The sequence below is a fragment of the Schistocerca cancellata genome, chromosome 10 (genome assembly GCF_023864275.1).
Source record: "Schistocerca cancellata isolate TAMUIC-IGC-003103 chromosome 10, iqSchCanc2.1, whole genome shotgun sequence".
In the NCBI taxonomy this organism is placed as follows: domain Eukaryota; kingdom Metazoa; phylum Arthropoda; class Insecta; order Orthoptera; family Acrididae; genus Schistocerca; species Schistocerca cancellata.
In genome coordinates, this window is record NC_064635.1 from 32,446,695 (window position 1) to 32,465,983 (window position 19,289).

At 42.0% G+C, this 19,289-nt stretch overlaps 1 non-coding gene across 1 annotated transcript; it reads right to left on the reverse strand.

Moving 5' to 3' along the window:
- Positions 1-18,608: 18,608 nt before the first annotated feature.
- Positions 18,609-18,749, reverse strand: LOC126107006 (U4 spliceosomal RNA). The gene has a single exon (XR_007523438.1). It is a non-coding gene; the product is annotated as a U4 spliceosomal RNA (small nuclear RNA).
- Positions 18,750-19,289: the final 540 nt, after the last annotated feature.

A 19,289-nucleotide genomic window follows, 5' to 3' on the forward strand; every position in this document is an offset into this window, starting at 1 on the left:
GAATCACCGTGCTTTTGTCCACTGCCAGATCACCGTAGACATTCTGCAAGCGCCTATGAATATCTGAGATGCCCTGGTTTTCCGCCAAAAGAAACTCGATCACTGCCCGTTGTTTGCAATGCACATCCGTTACAGACGCCATTTTAACAGCTCCGTACAGCGCTGCCACATGTCGGAATTCAATGAAACTATACGAGTCGAAGCGGGAATGTTTGAAAATATTCCACAAGAAATTTCCGGTTTTTTCAACCAAAATTGGCCGAGAAAAAAAATGTGTTGCATTACTTATTGAACTGCCCTCGTATCGTTGCCATTTGCACCCCGTACGGGTGATGGTCCGCGAAAATTCGGTTACCAGTGGTTTACGTTGTTTGAAGAACCGTAGTACCCCTGATCTGGCATATTCCTAACCGTCTGGTATCCAGGATGGTATCGGTGTTGATTATTTTCAGTTTTCCTCGAAAGCCCTAAGTCGTTTTGCATCGGATCGTGTGGGTTTTCATTTCTAGGGCCAGATGGAGGTGAGTCGCCGTTGCTGCGACTGACGGATTCCAGCCGTTGTTAACTGTAGTTCTCGGAATTCTACAGTACGTCGCTGCGCCTACGTTGCGTTAACACTTGGTGTCCTGCTGAATCAGATCGAGCGAATCTACTACAGAGCACAGTTTTCCACGGTGCCTTCCAGGGCATGAATCAATTTTTCACGAATGCTGATCGGCAGTTTGCCCTTCAGTATTCCTATGATGTCTTTGATCAATCATAAATGGTTTTGAAAGCCTGCAACTGTGGAAACAATAGGTTTGCTTATAAATAAATCTTCTGATATCCGTCACGATTTTCTTTATTTACTTTTTACACAACGCGTTTCTGGAAGTGATTCCCATTTTCAACTGCGTTTTCTGTGTGGTGTTGTCGACGTGTGAGAGACTGCATCATTTCGTTGACTTTGCTGCAGTATATAAGAAACACGCGATTTTTTAGATGGTTATCGATCTCTTTGTGAAGTAAAAATTGGAAATCAGCGTTTGGCGTCATTGGCCGGGGCAGGTCTTAATACATTCGTCGCCACACTGGGCGATCTGCGCGCCGAATGGGGATGAAGACAACACAACACTCAGTCCCTCAGCGGAGAAAATCCCCGACCGAAGCGGGAATCGAACCCGGGCCCCTTAGGACGGCAGTCCGTCACGCTGACCATTTTTTTTTACCGAGACTCGAACTCGGGACCTTTGCTTGTTTTTTTTTAATTTTTTTTTTAGATCTTTGATCTATTTTGCCCTAACCACTTTTTTTAGCCGCTTGGCCACTTTTTTCTCTCTCTTATTCTAAATCCCCCTAGGAAAATGGAACTAAAAAAAGAAGAAACTAAGTGCCACCGCCACTTTTCCATCCTACAACAAAAAAGTCTGGTCCACTTCAGGCGTTGGCTCCTGGCTAAACCTACTCGAGAGAGCTGCCTATATACCAGGGGAAATATGGGAATTCAAGGTTAGGGCTATCCTTACAAACAAAACAAAATCTTCCTTTTTCTGGATTTTATTTTTATTTTTATTTTTTTTTTTTGTGTGTGTGTGTAATTGATCAGAGGCCTTCTGCGCCCCGCTGGTAATATATTGAGTCACGTCTTCTCGAAATTGATGTGTTCCGTTCAATTGTTCAGAAATGTTCATTGGTTCAAACAGGAAACTTTCTTCTCTCTTGACTTAACACTTTCCAGCTGCAGGGCGGGTCGTGGAAAGCACTCCCAAAGAAGTTCGAGAAAAATGTATTTTGGGTGACGGACAACGACATAATGACGGTCATTGAGGTATGTCCAAAAATCGAGTACAGAGTCTACAGTTTGTCCAAACAGGTAGTGAATGGCATGTCCGCGAATCCAATTCACAGCATTGGTCTTTGTCCGAGGAAAATAGTCATGTTCCGGAAATAATAATGAAAGAGGAGTAATCCGATCCGGAAGGTCCCGCGCTAGAAAAGCCACAATACGACGAATCAATTGCCGAACCTCCGCCGCCGGTCCGCAAACAAACCGATGTTCGTCATTATCTGGCACTCCACACGTGGAACATAGAGGTGATTGGGCGAGGTGGATACGATGAAGGCGAGATTGGTTGATTTGCTTACCATTGACAGTTAGGTACCAGACAGATTGAAGATTTGTCTCAAGGTAACAGGCGAACACCGCGCGCCATACATGACGCCAGTCAACCTGGGGGAACTTTTGTTCAATCGGGTTAGGTGGACGACCTAATTGGAGGAATTGTATACTGCCTTTGTCTGGAGTAAAAGCTCTATACGGCACGTGAAACAGACCTATCCCACCTGCTTCACGGGGAAGAGTAAGGGTTGCATAGTTAACTCTGAACAACAGCCCAGAGCTGACGAAAGATGCCATCGCTGCCAACATGAGACGTGCCACAGTGAGCGGGAAAGGTAGAACTTGTGCTACATGGGGAACTCGGGATGCGATGTATATATTGTCATATCGAGCTCGTTGGAGAATATCTAGGGATCGGAGGCGATGGTCCATAAGACCTGCTCTGATCATTAAAAGGAGGCGTTGGCAGTTGATGGTGGCTGAACGCCGGAGATCAGGTGAAAAATCTATTCCCAAACAGCGAATGGTATCAACGGTGGTGAGAGGTGTAACGCACTCCACGGGAAGTCCCGTGCCAACGAACATAACTTGTGACTTAGGTACGTTTAAAGAGCTACCTGACGCCTCACGATAAGTCGCTACCCACGTCAAAACAGCTCGAACATCGTCGGCATTACGTAAACAGATGACTACATCGTCAGCATAGGCCGTGCAACAGAATCGGAAGCGATCTATGGACAACCCTACCAAACTTGAGCTAGGGGGGTGGACTGTAGTGGCGAAAACTGGAAGTACAAATTATTCTAAATTTCGCCACTAACTTCACAAAGAGGTCAATAACCAACTAATAAAACGCGTGTTTCTTATATACTGCAGTAAAGTCAACGAAATGAAGCTGACTCTCACACATCGACAACACCACACGAAAATGGCATGATACACACACAAAACGCACTTGCAAATGGAAATCATTTCCCGAAACGCGTCGTGTGAAAAGTAAATACAGAAAATCGTGACTGGTAGCAGAAGATTTATTTATAAACAACCCAATTATGAAATCTTTGTGTGCTGTTGGGTTGTCTCAGTTGCGTGTTTTTCCTTAATACTTCTGAAAATATTTTCTGAGACTGCGCTGTTTCGGGTTGAAAGTCTCTGGATTGTACACTTCTCGCTGTAAGCGAGCTTGGATGTGCTCTGACCTACACTTAGCAAGAAAAGCCTGTTCAAATTGCCCACAACATGTGTTCCCCCTGCGTATATGATACAGCAAACTGTATTTTTTTTTATCTCTCTCTCCTCGTATTAGGTAAGATTCCCTTTGCCGGTTACGGTGACCGAGCGGTTGTAGGCGCTTCAGTCCGGAACCGCGCGACTGCTACGGTCGCAGGTTCGAATCCTGCCGTCGGGCATGGGTGTGTGTGTGTGTTTGTCCTTAGGAAAATTTAGGTTAAGTAGTGTGTAAGCTAGGGACTGATGACCTTAGCAGTTAAGTCCCATAAGATTTCACACACACTTGAACACTTTTGAATCCTGCCTCGGGCATGGATGTGTGTGATGACCTTAGGTTAGTTAGGTTTAAGTAGTTCTAAGTTCTAGGGGACTGATGATTTCAGATGTTGAGTCCCCTAATGCTCAGAGCCATCGGAACCTCCTTTTTTTTGTAATATTCCTTTGAACTACGAATGGAAATGTGAGGATGAGGATATTTTTTCTCATGCGTATAAAGCAGGAATTGTCGGTGCTTGAGCAAACTTTCCTGTAAAAGCATGGCGATTAACGTGTGTGCTGGGGCCATAGAATCATACGAACATTCCGGACACGGCCTACTATGCCGCTGACGATGTGGAATAGACACACTATACTGATTTGTGTTACCATACATTTCATTCACACGTGCCGGTGTCGGCTTTGTCTCACGTGGTGAGGCAACAGGAACTCAGGTCAGAGACGAGCATATTAACAGTGTCGCTCCAGGCAGGTAAATAATGGATCAATATCTGTCTTATCTAACCGAGTTCCTGTTGTACTGTCTCGCCAGAGGTCCCTGGTTCATATACACTGATGAACTTCGACCATAAATATAATAGACTGGCCCTGACGTCATTTTCGTGGCTCCAACATCTCTGGGCTAAAGTCACGTGAATGTTGGCAAAACATGGTGGTTTCGTGTTGCGCTTATGGCTGTACTCAGCGTTTTGTCGGGGAAAATGGCATTACATTTCACGTGTGTTTCTATGACAGTGCAGATGCGTTTATTGAAATCTGTTGAAGTGACTTTTATATGTTTTTTTTTTTACACTTGAAATAGAGTATCACGTAAATTAAAGTGTTGAAAGTGATGCCTGTAAAGTCAGACTCATATTAAATTTTGGAAACTATCTGTGATAATTCGGTTACAGAAGTAAATATAACTGTTTCTCGTTCCTACTCATAGGTTCCCTAAGGATGAAAATCGAAGGCAGCTTTGGATACAGGCCCTGAAACGGAAAAACTTTAAGCCATTGGCACATAGGCGCCTTTTTGTATATACAAGTGAGATTATAATAAGGCAAGAGCACCTATAGTCGACACTTGAAGAGAATTTTTTTCTACCTTCTAATACTATTAAATAAATGTAGGCTCCAAAATTATTTTCTGAAACTTCAAAGTCTCACCTTTCATCTAAAATATCATTTTTTTTAAACTGATAGTTTAAACTTTTGTAAAAGTAGTAGGAACTGAACCTTTGAAGTGCACCTAAAATTGATACTCTAAAATGGACCTGCTCCTAAATTCGACAATTTTGGCACTTATAGTTGACATAATTCCCATATCGCATTTTCTTTTATAAAGTGACTAGAGCTCAAAACGCGGCGAATCCAATATTTAAAGTTTTGACACGAGCCCACTCTTAGTGTTTAAAAGAATTTTTACGACATTTTACTTTAATTGATAGTTTATAGTAATTTCGTCCCGCTGCCCACCAGAGAGGCGTTCGATGTATTTGTTAGATTTAATGTAGTTCTGCCATAATTTTTCGCAAATAAAAAAGGAAGCGTTTGACATTCAATTGAGAAATGTGGGTAAAATACGATACAAACATAGTATGGCAGACCGCTGATTTGAAATCCCGCCACATTTTGCCAACAGTCACGTGGTTTATGTTGGAGCCACACCAGCCCTATAGCTTCTGCACAGCAAGGCCAGTCTACTAGTATCTATGGTCGAAGACACTGAAGCACCAAAGAAACTCGTACAGACATGCGTATTCAAATACAGAGATATGTAAACAGGCAGAATGCGGCGCTGCGATCGGCTACGCGTATATAAGACAAGTGCCTGGCGCAATTGTTTGACCGGTGCGGCTGCTATAATGGCAGATGGAGTGAGTTTAAACATGGTGTTGTTGTCGGCGCACGAGCGATGATGTGGGGATCCTCATGTACGAGCGTTTCACGAGTGTACCGCGTGATTGCGCGCGCATTGTTGATATGAGATGCAAAACCTTGTGGAGAAAATGGATCGTGGACTTCAAAGAGATTGCCGTCGCAGCGCGTAATGACAGTTGGAGTGCGCTGTACAACTTTGCAGACTAACCAAGACGAGACTTTACCAGCATACTTCGCTGCGAAAAAAGGACAAATGGAGTTGCTGTAATAACTTCATTGCAACATCAGAAGCCACTGCTGTCATCTCAACACGCCATCTCGCCTCCAACAACGAACATGTAAGCTGCATTGCTGTGCGATATCTATCACTTCAAATTGCTAATAATTTGTTTCGTTATAAAACTATTTTCTTCCTTTTTCTTTTCTTTACTATAGCCACGTGGATAAAATTGGTTGAAGTGAACTGTTAAAACTTTGCATGTAGCTTTGTTGACCCACCGTTAGCTATAAGTATTTTCCGTTTACTTAAAATACCTCTTGCTTTTAAATTAGTGCTGCTGCAGTTGCGTGTTTTTGTGTGGCGTTTGAGAGGATGTACTTCAAACGTGTATGCAGTGTTATTTTCAAAGCGAGTTTGCATACCTTAATGCATACGGTCGCGCGCGCAAATGGCGACGTCCGCCATTAATATGTAGGCACCAACTAATACAAGTAAAGCTGCTTGTTCGCTATTGGTGTAAGCTTTGGGGTGCGGGCAAATTGCATGTGACAGCTGTCACATCATTCAGGTTATGTTTACATCGTACTTACAGCCATGTTACCATACTTTAACGATAAACAACTTCGTTGTCGATGATTACAGGGATAAGTGAACGTGTATATAGTCAAATCCTACGGTGTTTACGGTATTAGTATCGGAATTGTGTGTGATTTACATTTATAGTGCATATGTGGAATCACATTCTCCACGTCCACACAATTCATTAGTAAAACGTGTTCTGAAGCGAAATAATCAGATATGAACTCAATTAGGTTGTTTATAACAAAACTTCGTATAAATACAGTATCTGTGATCTCGCGAAGTTCACACATGGGAACCCCTTTCTCCAGAAATTTGATTGCGATCACGCACTCTGCTCTCCTAAGTAGACCGCTAAGGCTCAATACTATGGAGAGCTGATGAATGTGGTGGCCATGGAAGATGCGAAAATTCATTCTCGTGCTCACAAAACCAGTACTAGATGTGCGAGCTTTGTGAACTGTTTTCCTATCATTGGGGAGCAAATATACCTGATCAGTCAGCACGGTCACATAATCATTCTACATCTACATCTCTGTAATTTTCCACTCGCGATCTCCTCGGGAGGTATAAGTACGGGGCAGCAATATATTCGATACCTTATCCAGGAACGCACTATCTCGAAACCTGGACAGCAAGCTACAACGCGATACAGAGCGCCTCTCTTGCAGTCTGCCACTTGAGTTTGCTAAACATCTCCGTAACGCTATCACGCTTACCAAATAACCCTGTGACGAAACCCGCCGCTCTTCTTTGGATCTTCTCTATCTCCTCTGTTAACCCGACCCGGTATGGATCCCACACTGATGAGCAATACTCAAGTATAGGCCGAACGAGTGTTTTGTAAGCCACCTCCTTTGTTGGTGGACTACATTTTCTAAAGACTCTCCCAATTAATCTCAACCTGGCACCCGCCTTACCAACAATTAATTTTATATGATCATTCCACTTCAAATCGTTCCGTACGCATACTCCCAGATATTTTGCAGAAGTAACTGCTACCAGTGTTTGTTCCGCTATCATATAATCATACAATACAGGATCCGTCTTTCTGTATACTGGCAATACATTTCATTTGTATGTGTTAAGGGTCAGTTGCCACTCCCTGCACCAAGTGCCTATCCGCTGCAGTTCTTCCTGCATTTCCTAAAATCAATCATTGGCTGTAATGCGATTTCGCAGAGTAATCTTGAGGTCCTTGGAATACCACGACATGGCGCCCCAAGTCATCACCCCACCATGTTTCACTCTTGGTAGTAACCAGTCTGCATCGTAGGCCAGGGAAAGTTTAAACTTGGCCGGAAGTTGGAAACAGTGTGAAACAAAACTCATCCGACGGAATAACTTCCTTCCATCACGTGTTCCTGTTTTGCTCTACTGACGTGTTCTTTTGTGATTCTAGCTCGTCCTGCAGACCCCAGATTGTGAAGCTTCTGTCGTGTTGTTTTGGTGCAGGTGGGTTCGCGAGTGCGACGTTCAGTTAGGCCCGGATATAGGGTGGTGAGGGCAGCCCGGGGTATCTTCCCCACCAAATTAAAATTCTTGAAGAAAAAACATTGTTCCACAAAGCGCCTTAGCATCCATCGCACGTTGGTCTATTAATTATTCACATGATTCTGACACGCGTCCCACATGGTTTTTGAACATTTTTCAACACATTCTAAGTCGATTTGTGAACGGATCACAAGTTTATTTTTAAATGTGTACATAGTGTACATGGTCTTTACCAGGGCAAAAACTTTCCCGCAGACAAAACGTGGCTCGAATATACAAGCTGAACTGAATAAACCCGAACTGGTGTGACGCCAAGCAGTTTCTTTACGTGGTTGATTAGGTGTGCGAATGATCAGCGTTGTTTTATTAACGAAATCCATAAATTCAGACTACCAGAGTGGAATTAAACGACTAACAGGAATAAGAGGTAAGATAGATTACATGTTATCTTCTCGGTGTATACAAGAAAATGAAATTTTGACCAAAAAATTTTTTGCCAGATCGCTACACTGCCAGTTGTACAGTCCCCGATTAGTAGACGCTTTAAGTTCTATCCCAGATCACGTAAGAAACAGATTGCCCGATCGCTTGGTCTAGCAGGCAACCCTTGTCAGGGAACGGCCACCAGGCGGCGACAGCGTCGCACCCTTACTTGTGGAATCAACCACTAGATGGCACTCCGTTCTGTGAAATATGTGGCAACATACGCTTCACGCGTGCAGCTTTCCACTATTTGGCGTCTGTGAAGTACAGCTGTTTCTGTTTTTTTTGTTTTTTTTTCTTTATTGTAATTTCTATCACCTTACACAAGGCGGGCTGTCAGCAGCTGGCTGTTTCTGACATACCAGTGGTAGTGGATCGAGTCGTCATGCCGAGGGCCTGCGAGTATATCAACTGTGGAAGGAGTAGACGAACAAATCCTGAATTAAAAATGTTCAGATTTCCCGTCAAAGATAAAGAAAGGTTACGCGAGTGGGTTTTAAATTCGGGTAAATCAATAAATTAGTTACGAGTAAGAATTAATGAAGAGCCCTAAGCATTCGATCCTATCTACATTTTGTCGATCATATATTCTGATATAATGTGGCAGCCCTTCCTGTACAAGAATCATATCATATAATTTTTAAATGAAATCTTTGCTGCGATTTGGACTTTTTTAAATGTTCAAAGACAAACGTAGTAGAACTGTCGTAAAATCTGAAAATTATAAAAAATATGTAGTTCATTCATATTGTATTTAAGTACCAAATAAAGATTCTCCGTTAGGCTGCACAAATAAGTTTGGTTGCCTTTCCTTGATCACTCTACCACGTTTAACTAGAAAAAAGTAATGTGTTAAATCTGAGCAAAACAGTACTGCTTGTGACAATAGTAGATGTGCTGACCGCAAAATTAAGATGTTTACCATCACATTTTTTTTTTTTTACTCACGATATTTAAAGTTTCACAATATTTTTTTTCGAAGATATCGTTGGTAAGTGCGTACATGAAATTATATTTGTTTACAACTAACAGTAAGCAAATGCAAAATGTGGTTATACTTAAGAACGTTTACAGAAATACTTAGAAAAGAAGCAAAATCTGTTTCTTAAACTTATTTACAGTCTCAATGTGAAAAATATCTTGTAGTTATAACTCACCTAATCCCTATACATACTTTATGCAAAATAAATAATTATGTCGGTAATGTCAGGACGCGAAGCCCACTGCTCAGTGCAATATTTGTCAGTAAATTAACGGATTATATTTCAAAGACGTTGAGCTTTCGAAAACTTTCTAGTGTTAACCTGCACGTGGAGATCTTTTTTACCACCATAATCCGTATCAGAAGAGCTGTATAACAAAGAGGAAATAGACGCCATGGAAGGCGAGCGTAAAACCTATGCGACTGCAATACAGTCTGCATTTAAACAGTAACTCACGAGAAATACTTGTGTGTTACTTTTCATTTATTTAATTTCGCATATGATTGTGAGAAGTATCCCTATAGTAGAAATAAACTTGGTTTGTAGAATTACAGGAGCTAATCTACATTCTTCGATTGAAAACTCGGGAAAAACCATAGCCGATCATGGTCTACAGTCAGCTGTGTGACGAATGCATTTCGTGCACAACGCTCTAGCCGAACACAAATCAGCGTCATTCACGTCACCGAAGATACAGCGTTGCCAATTCCGCGACATGGACAGGTCAGTTAGCATTGTAGCGTCGCATGCGACATCTGTTGACCGACGGGAAAACTATTTTTACGGTTGCCTGTTCCGCCGTAAGGACGGTCAATCCGTTTCTTACGTGATCTGGGGTTCTATTCTCGGAATAGCGCCGAAAATTCGTTTACGAACACGACAATCTAACCGGAGAATAAACGCGGGGTAACTGAACCTATAACTCGGGTAGGGTTAGTGAAGTTAACCGGAGAATAAGTGTTCACAATGGCAGGAATAGTTACAGAATTAGAGATGACAATATTGTTTGTTAGAACGAGGAAGGAGAAGAAATGGGGTCTACAAATTATGTGGGAGAATAAGAAGATTCCAAATTTATATAAAAATTTCGTAGTACTACTTTTCGATCTCATGCTTGAACGAAATGTGAAACTATTCCCTAACAAAAAACTTTTTGCTCGTAATTGGCCTACTACGCATTTGATGTTGGTGCTTCATGAATTGTGTTCTGTCGTGATTTTTATGTAAATGAAAGACATAAAAATGACCATTTGTGCTACAACAGTCTCGCTTATTTGGCCTGTGTTGCAATTGCTGAAATATTGAAATGGCAGTAACGTAATCAAATCGAGAAACGACACCAGTCTTGGGTTCTATTCGCATTCACAGCTTTTGCAGTATTAGACAAAGACATTTTGATTTTTCATGTAGCCAAACGTTTGACGAACTTTGATGAGGTAATAGATTCTTGCCGGCCGGAGTGGCCGAGCGGTTCTAGGCGATACAGTCTGGAACCGCGCGACCGCTGCGGTCGCAGGTTCGAATCCTGCCTCGGGCATGGATGTGTGTGATGTCATTAGGTTAGTTAGGTTTAAGTAGTTCTCAGTTGTAGGGGACTGATGACCTCAGAAGTTAAGTCCCATAGTGCTCAGAGCCATTTGAACCAATAGATTCTTCCGCAGAAAGGAAACCACGCCATGTAAAGCTGTAGCGATATTAAAGAGAGAAAAATGGTGTGACTTAGAGATTGAAGAAATGTGTACTGTCTTACTTGTCTCTTGTCTTTACTGGTTTTATGTTTCCTATATTTAATTTTATGTCACACAAAAGAGAAAGTTATCAGCTAATAGGTAATAATGCATGCAAATTTACTGGCGTGTTCTTAGTCTACCGGTTACAAATAATCCCACCCAGTATTAATTGGGACCCTTTCTAAGGGGGGTGCGGGGGGGGGGGGGGGCGGGGGGTAGGATGTCAACTTACATGGGAAATACACGTACTTGTGTTCGGCCACGTAAATTCATTGCATTTGTGTATTGTTACACATTTATCAATTCGTCTTTAATGTTTCGTTTAATTTACACTACTGGCCATTAAAATTGCTACACCACGAAGACGACGTGCTACAGACGCGAAATTTAACCGACAGGAAGATGCTGTGATATGCAAATTATTAGATTTTCAGAGCATTCACACAAGGTTGGCGCCGGAGGCGACACCTACAACGTGCTGACATGCGGAACATTTCCAACCGATTTCTCATACACAAACAGCAGTTGACCGACGTTGCCTGGTGATACGTTGTTGTGATGCCTCGTGTAAGGAGGAGAAATTTATCGTATCGCGACATTGCTGCTCGCGTTGGTCGGGATCCAATGACTGTTAGCAGAATATGGAATCGGTGGATTCAAGAGGGTAATACGGAACTCCGTGCTGGATCCCAGCGGCCTCGAATCACTAGCACTGGAGATGGCAGGCGTCTTATCCGCATGGCAGTAACAGATCGTGCAGCCACGTCTCGATCCCTGAGTCAACAGATGGGGACCTTTGCAAGACAACAACCATCTGCAGAAACAGTTCGACGACGTTTGCAGCAACGTGGACTATCAGCTCGGGGACCATGGCTGCGGTTACCCTTCAGCTGCATCACAGACAGGAGCGCCTGCGGTGGTGTACTCAACGACGAATCTTCGTGCACGAATGGCAAAACGTCATTTTTTAGGATGATTTCAGCATCATGATGGTCGCATCCGTGTTTGGCGACATCGCGGTGAATGCTCGTTGGAAGCATGTATTCGTCATCGCCATACTGGCGTATCACCCAGCGTGATAGTATGGGGTGCCATTGGAAACACGTCTCGGTCACCTCTGGTTCGCATTGACGGCACTTTGAACAGTGGACGTTACATTTCAGATGTGTTACGACCCGTGGCTCTACCCTTCATTTGATCCCTGCGAAACCCTACATTTCAGCAGGATAATGCACGACTGCATGTTCCAGGTCCTGCACAGGCCTTTCTGGATACAGAAAATGTTCGACTGCTGCCCTGGCCAGCACATTCTCTAGATCTCTCACCAATTGAAAACGTCTGGTCAATAGTGGCCGAGCAACTGGCTCGTCACAATACGCCAGTCATTACTCTTGATGAAGCGTGGTATCGTGTTGAAGCTGCATGGGCAGCTGTACCTGTACACGCCATCCAAGCTCTGTTTGACTCAATGCCCAGGCGTATGAAGGCCGTTATTACGGCCAGAGGTGGTTGTTCTGGGTACTGATTTCTCAGGATCTATGCGCCCAAATTGCGTGAAAATGAAACCACATGTCAGTTCTAGTACAATATATTTGTCCAATGAATACCCGTGTATCATCTGAATTTCTTCTTGGTGTAGCAGTTTTAATGGCCAGTAGTGTATTTTGTGTTCAAGCAAGTATTTCTCACCGTGTTTGAAATGTTCAAACTACGGAGGTCATCGATCCCTAGACATACACACTACTTAAGTTAACTAACTTATGTTAAGAACACACACGCACACACGCACACACGCACACACGCACACACGCACACACGCACACACGCACACACGCACACACGCACACACGCACACACACACACACACCAATGCCCGAGGGAGAACTCGAACCTCCGGCGGGAGGGGCTGCGCAGTCCGTGACATGGCGCCTCAAACCATGCGGCCACTCAGCGCGGCACTGTGTTTCCATGGCTTTGTCCAACCCTTGTACGTAAATAACGATACATTTGCTGCAACAGAGAAATCGAACTGAGTGGCAAGAACAATACGTTCTTCATATGTTCCCGCTGTCTCTCTTTTAGTGGCAAAGGTTCTGGTAAGCAGTCAATGTCTAATGACAAAAAATGAATAATTCTTTGTTAAGAACGACAATATGCCTTAACTCATTCGGAAGCTTTCTATTCATTCCATGTCTCCACAAAGTTGGAGTAGAATAATCTTTCATGTCCCTCGACTCTTATAACTGCCATCTGGTTTCTGTACGAAGTGTAAATAGCCTTTCACTCCCTGTATTTTACTCCTGCCACCTTCATAATTTGAAAGAGAGTATTCCAGTCAACATTGTCAAAAGCTTTCTCTAAGTCTACAAATGCTAGAAACGTAGGTTTTCCCTTCCATAATCTAGCTTTTAAGATAAGTCGTAGGGTCAGTATTGCCTCAAGTGTTCCAACATTTCTACGGAATCCAAACTGATCTTCCCCGAGGTCGGTTTCTACTAGTTTTTCCATTCGTCTTTAAAGAATTCGTGTTAGTATTTTGCAGCTGTGACTTATTAAACTGATAGTTAGGTAATTTTCACATCTGTCAACACCTGCTATCTTTGGGATTGGAATTATTATATTCTTCTTGAAGTCTGAGGGTATTTCGCCTGTTTCATACATCTTGCTCACCAGATGGTAGAGTTTTGTCAGGGCTGGCTCTCCCAAGGCCATCAGTAGTTCTAATCGAATGTTGTCTACTCCTGGGGCTTTGTTTCGACTCTGGTCTTTCAGTGCTCTGTCAAACTCTTCACGCAGTATCGTATCTCCCATTTCATCTTCATCTACATCCTCTTCCATTTCCATAATATTGTCCTCAAGTACATCACCCTTGTATAGATCCTCTATATACTCCTTCCACCTTTCTGCTTTCCCTTCTTAGCTTAGAACTGGGTTTTCATCTGAGCTCTTGATGTTCATGCATGTGGTTCTCTTATCTCCAAAGGTCTCTTTAATTTTCCTGTAGGCAGTATCTGTCTTACCCCTAGTGAGATAAGCCTCTACATCCTTCCTTTTGTCCTCTAGCCATCCCTGCTTAGCCATTTTGCACTTCCTGTCAATCTCATTTTTGAGACGTTTGTATTCCTTTTTGCCTGCTTCATTACTGCATTTTTATATTTTCTCCTTTCATCAATTAAATTCAATATTTCTTCTGCTACCCAAGGATTTATACTAGTCCTCGTCTTTTTACCCACTTGATCCTCTGCTGCCTTCACTACTTTATCCCTCAAAGCTACCCATTCTTCTAGTACTGTATTTCTTTCCCCCATTCCTGTCAATTGTTCCCATATGCTCTCCCTCAAACTCTCTACAACCTCTGGTTTAGTCAGTTTATCCAGGTCCCATCTCCTTAAATTCCCACCTTTTTGCAGTTTCTTCCGTTTGAATCTACAGGCCATAACCAATAGATTGTGGTCAGTCCACATCTGCTCCTGGAAATGTCTTACAATTTAAAACCTGGTTCCTAAATCTCTGTCTTACCATTATATAATCTATCTGAATCCTGTCAGTATCTCCAGGCTTCTTCCATGTATACAGCCTTCTTTTATGATTCTTGAACCAAGTGTTACCTATGATTAAGTTGTGTTCTGCACAAAATTCTACCGGGCGGCTTCCTCTTTCATTTCTTAGCCCCAATCCATATTCACCTACTACGTTTCCTTCTCTCCCTTTTCCTGCTACCGAATTCCAGTCACCCATGACTATTAAATTTTCTTCACCCTTCACTATCTGAATAATTTCTTTTATTTCATCATACATTTCTTCAATTTCTTCGTCATCTGCAGAGCTAGTTGGCATATAAACTTGTACTAGTGTTGTAGGCGTGGGCTTCGTATCTATCTTGGCCACAATAATGCGTTCACTATGCTGTTTGTAGTAGCTTACCCGCATTCCTATTTTCCTATTCATTATTAAACCTACTCCTGCATTACCCATATTTGATTTTGTGTTTATAACCCTGTAGTCACCTGACCAGAAGTCTTGTTCCTCCTGCCACCGAACTTCACTAAATCCCACTATATCTAACTTTAACCTATCCATTTCCCTTTTTAAATTTTCTAACCTACCTGCCCGATAAAGGGATCTGACATTCCACGCTCCGATCCGTAGAACGCCAGTTTTCTTTCTCCTGATAACGACATCCTCTTGAGTAGTCCCCGCCCGGAGATCCGAATGGGGGACTATTTTACCTCCGGAATATTTTACCCAAGAGGACGCCATCATCACTTAACCATACAGTAAAGCTGCATGCCCTCGGGAAAAATTACGGCCGTAGTTTCCCCTTGCTTTCAGCCGTGAGTCTGGAATATATCCAACGCAATTATTTGTTGGAGTCTGGAATATATCCAACAAATAGTTGCGTATGCAGGATGTAAGTGCTATTCTGAGATGGAAGAGGTTGACAGAGGGGAGGAATTTTAGTGTCGGACCGCATCAAAGCAATCAAGAGATTGATTCATAATTTTACTGTTCATTGAAGGATAATCAGTGACGGATTAGCCACGTAGCAAGAGTAAGCAATGCTACGGACGGACCCCGCGCATTAGGAGGCCTGGCTATAAAAAAAAAAAAAAAAGGGGGGGGGGTGGGCAAAGTTAGATACGAATTATATTCTATGTACCTTCTAATGGAAAGACGGTGGTGTCCAAATCCACAACGAGCAGTAGCATGTTTACCCCATATCTAAAAGTGAGCGCCTGCCAGACCACACATTATGTGTCGTAAGTTGACAGCACCGCATGGCTTACAGGGATATTCCCTATGTCTGAGCTAGTCGTAACCACCTAATCAATTAAAATAGGGTTTTATTGATAACCGTAAGAAAGTAATTCATGGGTATCGTATTTACTTTTGTAATTCTAGTATTAGAATCGCTCATACCTTCTACAGTGTATTTACTTTTCTTACAGTACTTTTGATACGAACCGGCTAGACTGAATGTTGCTTTCTCGTTGGTAGACTTGCTGTATTACGTATAGTTTCACGGTTCCTGTGTGTCATCTGCGTCGTATAACGGTCTCTTAGGAATAATAGGACACGACACAATTATTTACCAACAGCATAAGGTATTAAGAGGGAGAGGAGTGTAGTGTTTAATGTCCCGTCGACAACGAGGTCATTAGAGACGGAGCACACGCTCAGATTATGGAAGGATGGGATAGGAAATAGGCGGTGCCCTTTCAAAGGAACCGTCCCGGAATTTGCCTGAAACGATTTAGGGAAATCACGGAAAACCTAAATCAGGATGTCCGGAGACGGGTTTGAACCGTCGTCCTCCCGAATGCGAGTCCAGTGTGCTAAACACTGCGCCACCTCCCTCGATGAGAAGGTATTAAAAGGGTGAAATATAATTTTATCTAGTGAATGCGAAATTTTCCGACAGGAAAATGAGAAGCACTGAAGAATAAGGGAAGAGTTTTTTGTTTTGTTTATAGGCTATACCAAGTTAAAACCAAGTAGGTGTCATGCGCAACGTCCACAAGAATTTAAGAATCGGTTCTCGGTGTTCAATCCGATAATAAAATGTTATCGCTGTAATTTAATTAGGAATACAGTAAAGATTTATTTGCCGCTGAAACACCAGGCGTAAGACTGACTTTCAGAAGCCACTCATACAGTGGTGTAGGATTGGGTGCCACGTTTCACATTGTGCAGCCATCCACCATTGCGGAGCCTTGTTTGTGAAAAAGTGACAGAAACAGTTTCGCTTGAGACACTAAATCATAAAAAATACTATTAAAATGAGTTTACCCAATAGCTTCGTAGCATAAGGCTCTAAGCCCACTAGCTAAAGGTCGCGTGTTCATCACTCACAGAACAGTATTTTTTTAAATCCTTATCAGAATGTTCGTGGGTTTCATTTTTATTCGATTTTAGATTTAATACTTTTTTCAATATTAATTTCTAATCTTGGAATGCTTCATCTCAGTCACTGTTTTAACTTCATTATTTTGCACATACTTAATGAGCTGAAGATGTACATTGATTTCTGATCCTTGAATGCGTCATTTCAATCACTTTATTAACTTCATTACGTTGCACATATTTAATGAACTGAATATGTATAAAATGTGACAGCAGTAAGGTAGCATATTTTCTCATGGTGTGAAAAGAATTTACGTGTAAATAGCCATCCAAGAAGGTACGAATGGCCTCTTCTTGGCTACGGATCTTATTGCTCTTAATATGCCTATGAAATGCAGTAGGTAACAATTTGATACCTTATAATACAAATTAGAAAATCGTGTTGAGCTAGCTTACAAATGCGAAATGCAACACCCAAACCCATTAAATGCGATGATTAGACTTGGCCACTGATTCTATGTTTCGATACAGTGTATCGATACGTGGAACTGTTTCAGTGTTTCGGAACGGTTGTGGTTCACTGTTTCGAAACAGTGGTGTTTCATTCCGACCCTGTCTCGGACCAGATTTGATCTCGTGCCAGACACAGAAACTGTATCGTTGTTTCAAAATAAGGCTGTTTCAGTCCACCTGTGCCTGGAACGGACTAATTGTATCGAAACAGTGATGTTTCATTCCACTCTGTGTCGGACGAGATTCGGGCTCGGCACAGGTACTGAAACACAACATACCACTTCATGAAACTCTTTCAAGAGTGTCGAAATCTTTTTGACAAGCAATAGCATGAAGCTTAAGATATCCGAAAATAAAGCTTCGTTTCTAGCTGACTGTCCTGTTTCGAAATGGCGTAACATCTGCTTTATAAACACTAACGAAACAATAAAACAACGCATACTATTCACATTCAAAATAATAAATATGTGAAAATCATTCAGTTAAATTACACTTTTTTTATAACATACGCTTCTCTGTTCATGTACAGTAATCATATTAAGAAACGCAAGTAAGCCTACAACATTTTGAATAAAAAAAGGCGTAGAGTGACAGTTATTAGACATATACATAAATTTGATGTAGGTATAATTGCAAGCAATCTGTTTGACAAATCACTGATAGTGTAATGGTGTAGGGGAAGGGCTGGGAAGCATGGTGAATTTATAGTAACGGTTCGAAACACCTTGAAAGACAAAAAAATTTTGTTATATTTTGTTATTTATTCGAATTATTTGTGAGTCTATAGTCACTGTGCCTTATTATCCACAATGATTCCCTTTGTGTAGATGGAAATTAGCAGGATGAGTATATTACCCATACTAACGGAATGTGTGTTTCTGCAATTTGCTCCCACCTCCAGTTCCGTTCGTGGTGTTTCTTCTGTCTTCAGCTATGGCTGTCCTCAGCCAATTGAAAAGTATGAAAGTCGCGCGACACGAAAGCAGCGCATTTGCTGCAGGAAATACGAAACTGCCAAGACGTCTAAGTGATAGTTTCATACTTTCTGAGACATGATTAGCGCTCTCGCACCTCATTTGTGTTTATATGGACATTCAAGATGATAAAATGTGTAGGTTTATTAGAATACAAAACACAAACTGTTTCGAAACAACGTATCGGAACATTACATTGTACTGTTTCATTTGTTTCGAAACAATTACGTGTTTCAGTTGGCCCATCTCTAGCAATGATGAAGGAATTATTAGTATTAATCTTACTAGAAGTTAATTCTCCATGTTTATCTTCAATGTATGACTCCCGGAGGAGTTTGCAAAAATTGCCGTAGCGGACGGTATTTCACGTCCACTAGGCGGGGTATTGGTAAAAGTTTTCAACTAGCAATAATCGCACCTCGGATAAACCTCATTGGTTACGATATTGCCACTGCGCAAAGGTAACATGTTGGAGGAGAGGGATATATTTATAAGTAAGTTGAAATCCAACTGCTTATGAGTACCTTCATAATTTTGCAATGAATGGAAATTTAAAAACTATCTGTAATCGAAAGACGACCAAAGATATTTCTTCCGTGCAGCGATTTTACAGTTGATGGCACATAAGTAAATAATGTATTATGCAGACAACAATATATTGTTCATTGTAGTCAGAAATCAGAGCTTCTAAACGTAGTTTTGTAGCCTAGCAACAGATGGCAGTAGTATGCATAGTATCCAGGAGGTCGGTCAAGATCAGTGTCTAGACGTAGTTTCTTTGCGCCGCGACAGAGGGCAGCAGCAGTTGTTGGAACAGTAGCTGAAATGCATTGCCTAGCAGTCAGCTTAGACTGCAGTCCCTACCACTTTCTGCTCACTTGTCTGTAACCGAAATGAGATCACGACGCATGCTGAATTTAAGTTAACTATTGTGTCTTACAGAGTTAGTGAATTTTCCGTGAGTGTATACATCTTTTGTATAACTCACGCACATTCGAAAGCA